Here is a 10,750-nt window from a genome sequence, read left to right on the forward strand (position 1 = left end):
CACATGATTAAAGGAGGCTCTTGTCCGTCCTTCCCTGGGAGTCAGAGGAGGTCCTGGGCCAGCCAAGGTCATGGTCCCTCAGTGCTCCAGGAATAATTACTTAGCAGGAGTTAGTATAAACAACAAATAGTTATTGAGCCCCTACTGGGTGCCAGGCACACAATGCTAGGGGCTAGAGAAACAGGAGTGAACTCACAAACTAAACTCCCAGCCCCAAGAAGAAACAGATGCCTATTAATCAATTATACAAGTAAATTAATAAACTATAGGTTGTAGACCAGGCACAGTGGCTCACACCTGTAATCCCAGCACTTTGGGAGGCTAAGGCGGGTGGATCACTTGAGGTCAGGAGTTCGAGACCAGCCTGGCCAACATAATGAAACCCCGTCTCTACTAAAAATACAAAAATTAGCTAGGCGTGGTGGTGCACACCTGTAATCTCAGCTACTCGGGAGGCTGAGACACTCGAGAATCGCTTGAACCCGGGAGATGGAGATTGCAGTAAGCTGAGATTGCACCACTGCACTCCAGCCTGGGCAGCAGAGTGAGACTCCATCTCAAAAAAAAAAAAAAAAAAAAAAAAAAAAGAATTGAAAAAAAAAAAACTATAAGTTGTGACAATGGCATGACATAGAAGTACTATCTACTGGGAGAGTACGTAGGATTATCAGCACTGGTTTAGGGAATCAGGAGAGACTTCCTGGAGGAAGTGACATTTAAGGCAATACTTAGTGGACGGCCAGTCCCAACCCCATTCTCCCTTACTCATTCCTTCTACCAAGGCTGCAAGAATTAAACACTTTCCCAGCAGCTGGGGTTGCCATGGAAAATTTAACTAATGAGATCCAAGCTGAAGTCAGCTGGCTTCACTGTGCTTCTTCCTGCCTTAAATGGGAATGAGACAGCTGGAGCTGAGGCAGCCGTCTTGTGACCCTGCGGGAAAGATAAAGAGGATCCCAGAGATAGCAGCCCCAAGTCATAGAACCAATACTAGAAACCAGCTGCCTCCAGATTTTTTTTTGTTATGGGAGAAAAATATGTCTGTTTTCATTTAAACCACTATAATTTTAGCCAAAAGCATTTCTAAGTGAAACAGGTCTCAAAGATGAGTAAGTGTTAACCAAGCAAAGAGTGGCAGCAAAAGTGTTCCAAAGAGAGGAAACAGGCTGGGTGTGGGGGCTCACACCTGTAACCCCAGCATTTTGGGAGGCCAAGGCAGGGGGATCACTTAAGGCCAGCAGTTCGAGACTAGCATGGCCAATGTGACGAAACCCCAACTCTACTAAAAATACAAAAATTAGCCAGGTGTGGTGGCATGTGCCTGTAATCCCAGCTACTCGGGAGGATGAGGCAGAAGAATCGCTTGAACCTGGGAGGTGAAAGCTGCAATGAGCCAAGAATCGTGCTATTATACTCCAGCCTGGATGACAGAGAGAGACTCCATCTCAAAAAAAAAGAGAGAGAGAGAGAGGAAACAGAAAATGCAAAGGCCCTGGAGTGGAAAAACCTAGTGGGGACCCGAGAGAAGGTCAGTGTGTGGTTGAAGCTTAAAGGGGGAGGGGATGACATGGGCCATGAGGCTGGAGATGAGGCCGGAGATGAGGCCGGAGATGAGGCTCGAGATGAGGCTGGAGATGAGGCCGGAGATGAGGCTGGAGAAGCTGGAAGAGCTTACAGAAGACCGTGGATGGTGGGTCATTATCCAAGTGCACCATGGAGGGCTAGGAGAGATTTAGGCAAAGGAGTGACAGGAGATCAGCTTTTATTTCCAGAAAACATCTAAGCAGGTTCTGGGGAAGAGACCGGAAGATGTCAAGGGTGGGAGTTGAGAGACCAGTGATAACCATAGTTGAGGGAGGGAAGCGGGGGGGCAGGAGAGGTGGTGGAAATGGGCAGTGAGATAGATCCTTCCAACCAGAGGCTCCCAGCAGGGCCTGTGCTGCCCTTGACATTTGGCAACATCTGGAGACATTTTTGGTCATCACACTTTAGGGGAGGGTGCCGCTGGCATCTTGTGGGTTGAGGCTGAGCGTGCTGATCAGCCTCCTACAATGTATGAGAGATGTTCCCACCACACCCCAGCAGAGAATCATCTGTCCCCAAATGTCCAGAGTGCTGAGGTCATGGGCATGCTCCCTCAGTGCTCCGGGAAGAATTAATGTGTTTACATTGTAGAAGGAAACTGGACACATGTTGGAAAGATGGGAAGCTAGAGAGAAAAGACCCAAAACCGGGGCCAGTTAGGAGATGGTGACTCTAATCCCAGCAAGAATCAGCGTGGAGCACAAACCACAAGCTGAGGTCGGTGGGGCTGGACTGCCCTCCCCAAGGCTGAGAATCCAGATTCCCAGTGGGAAAGCACCCACAACTGGGCTTGCTGAGGGTAGAACACGGGTGGGAATGATCTAGGCCACAGCAGTGTGTCTGCCCAGCCCCTGTCCTTACAGAGGAGGGTCCCAACTGCCATCTGGTTGTCCATGTCCCCACCCTGGCCAAAGCAGACGGGACAAAGGGTGGACAACACACTCAAAAGGAGCGATCGGCTCTCTTTCCCATGGACTGGCGCTGACCCCTTCTTCCAGTCATGACCCCTGATTGTGCTCTGGGCAACTTCCAGCCCACCGAGAGTGTCAGTTACGATGTCCTCCCTCTCCAAGGCATGGGCGCGGGCCCCAAGCTCAGCCAGACTCTCTCCTTGGAACTTGAATTTTGAGCAGCCCCAGAACGGATGGGAAATGCTGATTTTCATCCCATCGGAGGTGCCCTGCGGGACCGTTCTTCGGGTCTGCTCTCTGGAGCCTGGGCTCCCTTTGGAACTCCCTTTGGAGTTTCTGTTTTCAGTTGGAGTTAGAGGCTACTACGAGTTCTCTTAATAAATTTCATTTTTCGGCCAGGCATTGTGGCTTATGCCTGTAATCCCAGCACTTTGGGAGGCCAAGGCGGGCAGATCAGGAATTTAAAGTCAGGAGTTCAAGACCAACCTGGCCAACACGGTGAAACCCTGCCTCTACTAAAAATATAAAAATTAGCTGGGCGTGGTGGCGGGCACCCAGCTACTCAGGAAGTTGAGGCAGGAGAGTCACCTGAAGTGGGAGGCAGAGGTTGCAGTGAGCTGAGATCATGCCACGGCACTCCAGCCTGAGCAACAGAGTGAGACTCTGTCTTTAAAAAAGAATCCTTTTGGCTGGGGGCGGTGGCTCACGCCTGTAATCCCAGCACTTTGGGAGGCCGAGGCGGGTGGATCACGAGGTCAAGAGATCGAGACCATCCTGGTCAACACGGTGAAACCCCGTCTCTACTAAAACTACAAAAAATTAGCTGGGCATGGTGGCGCGTGCCTGTAATCCCAGCTGCTCAGGAGGCTGAGGCGGGAGAATTGCCTGAACCCAGGAGGCGGAGGTTGCGGTGAGCCAAGATCGCGCCATTGCACTCCAGCTTGGGTAACAAGAGCGAAACTCTGTCTAAAAAAAAAGAAAAAAAAAAAAAAAAAAAATCCTTTTTTGCTAGTGTATTGGTTTCCTATTGGTGCAGGAACAAATTATTACAAACCTCTGTGGCTCAAAAGAATACAAACATCTTATCCTACAGTTCTGGATGTTTGAAGGCCAAAACCAACCTCACCAGACTCAAACATCAGTAGGGCTGCGTTCTTGCTGAAAATGGTCGGGAGAATCTGTTATCTTACCTCTCCCGGCTTCCAAAGGCCGCCTGCTTTCCCTGGCTCCTGGCCCTCTCCTTGCACAAGCCAACCTCTTGCTTCCAGCATCACATCTACTCCGGACTCTGACCCTCCTGCCTGCCTTTCACAAGGACCCTTGTGATTACACGGGCCCACCTTAATAATCCAAGACAATTTCCTCATCTCAAAATCCTTAACTCAACCATATCAGCAAAGTCCCTTTTACCAAGTAAGGAAACATTCACAGGTTCTAGGAATGAGAGCACAGACATCTTTCGTGTGAGGGGAGGCGTTATTCAGCTTAGAAGAGTCGGTTTCTGTTGCTTGCAACTAAAGAGTTCTGATTGATACGGCAAAAGTCACAAATCCAAACCCAAACTCTAAAGATATTGCATTTTGGCTGAATGCGGTGGCTCACACCTGTAATCCCAGCACTTTGGGGGGCTGAGATGGGTGGATTGCTTGAGCTCAGGAATTTGAGACCAGCCTGGGCAGCATGGCAAAACACTTTCTCTACAAAAAATACGAAAATTAGCTGAGCATGGTGGTTCACATCTGTGGTCCCACCTACTCAAGGGGGTGAGGCGAGAGAATCACTTGAGCCCAGGTGGCAAAGGCTGCAGTGAACCATGATCACGCCACTGCCCTCCTGCCTGGGCAATAGAGGGAGACTGTTTCTCAAAAAAAAAATATATATATATATATACACATATGTATATATTATATATATATATACACATATGTATGTATATATATATATATATATCACCAGAATCTGTCTGCACAGAAAGCTCTGGATGTGGGAGAGATGAGCCCAGCCCAGGCTGTAGTGGACAGTGGCTGTATATATAGAGAGATATAGATAAAATATTATATATATATGTGTATATATTGCATTTTATTTTTTCTTTGAATTAGCCTCAGGAATGGTTTGAACCCCACAGTTCACTGAAGCCCTGGAACTCATTTTTGTTTACCTGCGTAGTTGTTTAAGTTACCTGCCTAGCACTTGAGGGCACATTGTTTTCCATCCTCTAGCAGGTGTGTACCTATGGGTTCCAAAGATTAGCCCCATCTCACTACCCCACCCCAATGCTTTAGGACATGGCAGATGGATGAGTGCCCCTCCTGGAAGCTCCAGCCAGATCCTCAGCTGAACTTTTTATGGGAAGCTGTATCTGGATGGGAGGATGAATGAACAGGTGAGAGGAAGGGAAGGGAAGGGAAGCGGAGGGGAGGGGAGGGGAGGGGAGGGGAGGGAGGAAGGGTAGATGAATGGATGGGTGTACAGATGGATAGAGGAGGATAGATGGATAATGGGATGGATGGATGGATGGATGGATGGATGAATAGAAAGAAAAGATTATCCAGTATTTACCAGCATGAGGCCCCAGAAGTAGTAAGATATGGAATAAAAAGCAAATACAATATGTTTATGTTATAGGCAGGAATAAAAAGAGGTGGCAGATTTGCTGGCTTGGTCTGTGTTTAAAATAAAAATACTCCTGGAAACGAACCTCTAGTCAGTTTTGTTTCTGCAAAGCAAACAGGCTTCTAACCTCATTACAAAGATCGGCCATATCACCCACTCTCAGCCTCCCGGGTCCGTTTGGCAGATCTGGTCCAATGAACCAAGAACCCAGATAGGAGAACGGCAGTGGGAACAGGACAGAACCAAATCCTCTCAAAAAGCTATAAAAAAACCTCCAACTTCAGGGAGGAAAAGTAATCATCCTGTAATTGACTGTTCACTAATGGATTCTATTAATTTATGGCCACAAAAGAATCAGCTAATTTGTGGTTAATGGTGTTTAAAAGATAAACAACATAGATTAAATCTATGGAGCCCAACCCGGGTTCACCAGAATCTGTCTGCACAGAAAGCTCTGGATGTGGGAGAGATGAGCCCAGCCCCAGGCTGTGGTGGAGAGTGGAGGTCAGAGGTCTGCTGGGAGCAAGAGATTTGGGTGGAATAGGTAAGTCCCGTCCTCCAAGGTACCAAATATAGTTCCAGAGGAGGCTTGTTTACTCTCTGGCTTTCCTGTAAAATTTCGAGTCCTCTCCTCCCCGACACAACACCATCCCTGCTCTCCTCCCACAGGGACCCCCGACCCCCCGCAGCAGCTCCCTACCTGCCACATTCATTCCCACCTCTGGCCTTCGCGCTTCCTTCACTTGTAGCTGGACTGCCCTTTTCTTTCTTTCCTGGGAAAAATCATCCAGATTATGCAGAGCTAACTTACTGAATGTCCCCGTGGGGAGGATGCCATACTATGCGTTTCACATAACCACATCTCAGGGATTCCTCGACATCCCCTGCAAGGCTGCTCCTGGCCTATTCTCAGCCCCATTTTACTGGTCCGAAAGCTGAGGGCTAGAAAGGTGAAGCAGGTGGCCCAAAGTGTCACTGTGCATGTGGGGTGGCTCTGAGGTTTGAATCCATGTCTTTCTGCTTCCAGAATCCAGGGGCCAGACCAGCATTTCCCAAACCTTACTCATTCTTTTTTTTTGAGATGGAGTCTCGCTCTGTCACCAAGGCTGGAGTGCGGTGGCACTGTCTCAGTTCACTGCAACCTCTGCCTCCTGGATTCAAGTGATTCTCCGGTCTCAGCCTCCCGAGTAGCTGGGATCACAGGCATGTGCCACCATACCCGGCTAAATTTTGCATTTTTAGTAGAGACAGGGTTTCGCCATGTTGGTCAGGCTGGTCTTGAACTCCTGACCTCAAGTGATCCGCCGGCCTCGGCCTCCCAAAGTGCTGGGATTACAGGTATGAGCAACTGTGCCTGGCCTTACTGATTCTCATAACAACATTTTTGCCATGTCTGCTACCACCTATATTTATAATATTTGTTCAAATGGACTCCTTCTCACTTTGATTTTCTGTTAATTTTAGCTTCATCCTGAACAATGTCATCTAGGTCTGATAAGTTAATAACATGGTTGCTTCCAACAAAAGTTTGGAACCAATACCTGACTACTAAAATAAGCATGTGTCTGCTGTGTCCTGCCTTATAATCCTATAAACCTCCGTGGTTCAAGAGCTACCCACATTTTAACCATACATCCCAAAAAACCATAATCACACGGCGTGTGTCCTGCTCACCACAGGCAGCATGCACAATCGAATTCTACCCTTCATCAACCCTTTCCTGTTACAAGCCACCCTTGGAAAGGCACCCAGAGCCCTCCTCTTGCCTGAAGCCCTCTTTGACTCCTCTAGCCCAAAAGCACCCCTCCCTTTGTGGACAGCTAGAAAATTCATGCCATGAGCAAGCCACAGAAAGATGGGATAAAAAACAGGATGTGGCTTTTGTTTCTTCCAATAGACTGGGAGATCTTGGAGGATTAAAAGAAAAAAAAGAAAAACAAACAATTCCTATACCTTGATGTCTAAGCTCCGGGAAACGGAGGTGGACGCATACAGCAGGCGCCCAATAAAGGCTGGAAATGATGGACAGTACAAGGAGGAGGCCAGGCAGCACTTCCACGGCTGGTGTGGGGCCCACCTGAATCATCCTTCCTCCTTTGCTAACAAGGCTCCAAACTTCCCCTGGGGACACTCCCTCCCTTCCCTCAGCCCAGGGCTCCAGGGTGGGCCTGGGACACAGCCTGGCCAGTCCATGCAGAACGCCCCCCGTCACCATTGCCACTGGTTCAGAAAGCGGCTCTGTTACCCAAACCTGGCTGAGGGAGCCAGGCCCAGCGCTTTTGTTTAAACAGCTGGGGAAGGAGCCGCTCTCTTTCTTGCCGGCTTGAACCTGGGAGCCGTGAGCCTGGAGACACTGTCACCTTCCCGCTCCCACGGGGAGCCTGGGAGTTAGAGCCCCTGGGGAAGAGGCAGAGACATGAGAGAGTCCAGGGCTTGGCGATGTGATTTGATATCCTGGATCGAGACATTCCTGAAACTAAGAGCTACCCTCGGATTTTTCAGCCAAACATTTTTTCTTGGCATAAGCCTTTTCGAATTGGGTTTTCTGTTACTTGGGACCAAAGTAACAGAAAGGGTTCCGTGGAGGAGCCCTTGACCGGGAGTCAGGGAAGCAGACTCCATTGCATCTGGGGCCTAAATGACCCTGCGTGAGTCATCTCACATGACCCTGCCTCAAAGAGGCCTTCCCAGACCATTCTGCCAACAACAGTTTCCGTCTCTCCAGACCCCTCATTTCCTCATCCAGCCCCGTCATTCCACAATATCACATTCGATATTCATGGCCTTGTTTGCCAGTACTCTGTCTCCCTCACTGCGGCATCCTCAGAACTCAGAATAAGGCTGGCACGCAGAGGCCTCCTGTAAATATTTGTTGCAGGATTGTGCCTCAGTTTCTCCAGCTGTAAAATGGGAGAGCAGTGTTGCATTGTCTCTCAATATCCTTCCAACAGGGCTACATTTGCTTTCATTCTCTCATTGCTGCTATCCAGACCTCCAGGAACATGGCGCAAGGTCTCACCCAAAGGCGCTGGACTGCCTCCCAGAGAACCATCTTTCCCACAGAATAGAAGGTTTTATGATTTTCCTCCATTCCTTCCTCTGTCTACACAAGCTCATCGACTAGGGAGTCCCTCTTGATGTCTAACCTAATATTTCATGCTGCAACCCAAGTCTATTGATGAACATCTTTCTGAGTCCTGGAGTTCAGCAGCTCGACTGTTGATTTCCAGACATTCCCAGCCAAGTAAGAACATGAAAGAACCAGTTTAAAGTGAGAAGAAACCTTTTAAGAGAAGGAAAACGGCTTTAGCGGGGAGAGGCCCTCATTTTCTTCCCATGACCAGCTTCTGACTCGTCAGAAAGCTCTCTTCTTGTCTCCACACCTATGAACACATCTCTTCCGGAGATGTGGGTACAAAAGATGAGAGTAAAATAAATAATCTGTTTAATCATTCTTATTGTCAAAACAACGGCTGGGCCAAAATACCAAGGCTCTGATTCATCCCAACTGATGTCCCTTCTAGGGAGGAGGCAGGAGGCAGGGAAGTAAGAATTTTTAAACCCGTTTTCCAGATGAGCTCCAAGGAGGCTGGGACCGTCCCGAGCACCAACCCCAGGTAAGCAACAGAAGCAAAACCACTCTCTCTCTGTGGTCAGGAATTGGCCTTCTCTTCATTTAAACAGGGCAGAATTCAATGGCCAGGCATGGTGCCTCATATCTGTAATCCCAGCACTTTGGAAGGCCAAGGCAGGTGGATCACTTGAGCTCAGGAGTTCGATACCAGCCTGGTCAACATGGCGAAATCCCATCTCTACTAAAAAAAAAAAAAAAAAACTTAGCTTGGCGTGGTAGCCGCACCTGCAATCTCACCTACTCAGGAGCCTGAGGCAGGAGAATTGCTTGAACAGGAAGGCAGAGGCTGCAGTGAGCTGAGATCGCGCTACTGCACTCCAGCCTGGGTGACAAAGCAAGACTTCATTTCAAAAAAAATAAATAAAAATTAAAATAGGCTGGGTGCAGTGGCTCATGCCTATAATCCTAACACTTTGGGAGGCAGAGGCAGGTGGACCACCTGAGGTCACCAGCCTGGCCAGCATGGCGAAACCCTGTCTCTACTAAAAATATAAAATTTAGCTGGGTGTGGTGGCGGGTGCCTGCAGTCCCAGCTATTTGGGAGGCTGAGGCAGAAGAATCACTTGAACCTGGGAGGCGGAGGTTGCAGTGAGCTGAGATCACATGACCACACACACTCCAGCCTGGGTGACAGGGAGACTTCATCTGAAAAAAAAAAATGAAAATAAAAATAAGTGGGGCAGAATTCAAAGGAAGATTCACATAGTACCTAGCTTGAAGGTTTCATCATTTATTCACTCATTCATTCATTCATTCATTCAAGAGAATGAAAAGCCTCAACTGAGCACCTCCCCTACGCCCCAACCTGGGTGTCTTCCCAAGGCACCTTGCACCCTCCCGACCCTTCTGGAAGAGGAAAGTCAGGAATCATCTGTCCATTGGCTGAGTCGAGGGGTTGAATGATGTTATCATTGAAAATATTGTCCTAGCTTGTTCTTTGTCTTTTAATTTGTGGTGTATCTTGACGTCCAGGCATTGTTAATGTTTATATAGTCAGATCTTTGTGTCTTTCCTTTGAGGACTCTGGCCTGAGATACCTAGAAAGGGCCCCACAGGGAGTGATGTTTAGGGCCATATTTACAGCCGTATGTCATGAGCAGTTAGGGGTGCAAGGAGGTAAACCCGGATCATGCTTTTATTTTACAAACGAGGAAACTGAGGCTCCATGGTGAGTAAGCAACCCTGCCGGAGTCTGGGATTCTGCCCAGGGCTCTTTCTGGACATAACGAGTTGCTCACAGATGCCTTATAAAAATTAAGAAAAGACAGAGGCTCTGGACCTCCTGGGCTGCATTTCGGAGTAATTGTCACAGCTTCTGTGAAGCCAGGGACAATCGCATTCACCCTATAACTTCCATGTCAGCTGCTTTGCTCTGAATATCCATCCACTGTCCCACTGTGACTACAGACACTCAAACCCGTTCCCCTGAAGGCCCTTCTAGGCTTATGAAGCAGACACCATCAGGGAAAACACGAAACGAGTCAACGTAAGCATTCAAAATTCCTGGGACTGTGCTCACTCCAGCTGCACATATAGTAAAATTGGAACGATACAGAGAAGACGAGCATGTCCCCTGCACAAGGATGACGTGCAAATTTGAGAGACATTCCATATTTTTTTAATAATAATAATAAAAAATTCCTGGAACAGTGAACTCATGGAAGTGGAGGGTAGAATGGTGATCGCCAAGGGTTGGTCAAAGGATAAATATTTTCAGTTAGAGAAGAGTAAGTTCAAGTGATCTGTTGTACTGCACAGTGACTATAATCAATAACAAAATATTCTCTTTTTTTTTCGCTCTTGTTGCCCAGGCAGGAGTGCAATGGCATGATCTCAGCTCACTACAACCTCCACTTCCAGGGTGCAAGCGATTCTCCTGCCTCAGCCTCCTGAGTAGCTGGGATTACAGGCATGTGCCACCACGCCCAGCTAATTTTGTATTTTTAGTAGAGACGCGGTTTCTCCATGTTGGCCAGGCTGGGCTCGAACTCCCAACCTCAGGTGA

At 48.3% G+C, this 10,750-nt stretch overlaps 1 non-coding gene across 1 annotated transcript; it reads left to right on the forward strand.

The window, feature by feature from the left end:
* Positions 1 to 10,256: 10,256 nt before the first annotated feature.
* On the forward strand, positions 10,257 to 10,363 carry LOC116535831. The gene has a single exon (XR_004262365.1). It is a non-coding gene; the product is annotated as a U6 spliceosomal RNA (small nuclear RNA).
* The last annotated feature ends 387 nt before the right edge of the window (positions 10,364 to 10,750 follow it).

This window comes from Sapajus apella, unplaced genomic scaffold, assembly GCF_009761245.1.
Source record: "Sapajus apella isolate SASKATOON/1434 unplaced genomic scaffold, GSC_monkey_1.0 scaffold96, whole genome shotgun sequence".
NCBI lineage: Eukaryota > Metazoa > Chordata > Mammalia > Primates > Cebidae > Sapajus > Sapajus apella.